The sequence below is a fragment of the Glycine max genome, chromosome 7 (assembly GCF_000004515.6).
Source record: "Glycine max cultivar Williams 82 chromosome 7, Glycine_max_v4.0, whole genome shotgun sequence".
Lineage (NCBI taxonomy): Eukaryota > Viridiplantae > Streptophyta > Magnoliopsida > Fabales > Fabaceae > Glycine > Glycine max.
The window spans coordinates 37685607-37686939 of NC_038243.2; positions in this window are offsets into that span (position 1 = coordinate 37685607).

Here is a 1333-nt window from a genome sequence, read left to right on the forward strand (position 1 = left end):
GCGGGTAAGAACTGGGTCAGATCTGGATTGTTTTATTTTTATAAATTTGGTGAGTCAATCCACCTAGCTCACAATGATAAACTAGTCGGATTAATATTTTCATGACTCACTTAAAAGTGAATTGTGATGACTCGGCATGTTTAATGCTCATCAACCCATAATGGATTACTCTTTATGGATTGGATTGATCAGTTTTGTCACCTTTAATGATCGCATACATCTGGATATATCTCTTTTATAGAAATTAATTAAAAACTTAATTAAACACTTATATATTAAAAACTTAATTAAACACGTATGACTATGAATCATTTCTCAAAGAGATCACTACATACACTATACGACGACACAAGAAAATGCTAACTCAATAGCTATCTAATTTGTTAAACGAACAAAAATTGTCCCAAGAGGGACTATTTTATTTGTAAATAAGCTTACCTATATGTAATCTTAATTCTTAAATAATAGTGATAAGATGTCAGTGGAAACCACATTAGCACAAAGTCAACTACACAAAAAATGGACGATTAATGTACATCCATGCAAGATACTTGGCCTTATTGCATTCATTTTGTAATGTCACGTAGTGAAATTGAAGTGCTTTTATGCCGATTTGCTTTCTCTTTTGGCATTGTCATAAGCTCAAACATGCGCTACTACAAGTATAGTCCAAACACACCAGCTTGTAAAGAAACAATGGATGACAAGGCGATAAGTGTTGGCACATATAAATGGGTAAGACGGCGCCTACAACGTTATGTGACTTCAAAAACATATAGGCAAAGAACACGAGTACTCCTGATGCCACGAAAATTCTTTTTTGTGAGATTGGTGGAATTAATTAGGATCTATTATCTAAAGGGGCAGAATCAGAATTTTAAATTCCATCTAAAAGGCTGAAAGCTTTTTAGAAATCGAACAATAAAATGCTTTTCTCCATTTGTCTTCTTGGAAGGGAATGCTCAGCTGCCTCCTACATGAAAGATGGATAAATACAAACAAAACGATTGACCCACATATTTTTCTAATTTTTTAATATATTTATATATTTGAAAAAAAGGAAAGAAATAGTGTATCGAGAATTTTATTTCTTGTTTTATAAAATCTAATGTAATAATAAAAATAAGATAAAAGTGATACACGCACGAGCAACATTACTTTAGATCTAAGTTATTATAACATAAATGTAATCTCACTTTTGTAAGTAATTTTGTCTTTTGCTAAGTGAGCATCCCTTATTTTGGCTTATTAAAAGAATCATAACAGAAATTTAGTTGGGTTTAATACTCAATTTGATCTCTTAGTTTATTTTAAGTGTTTAATTAGGTTTCTT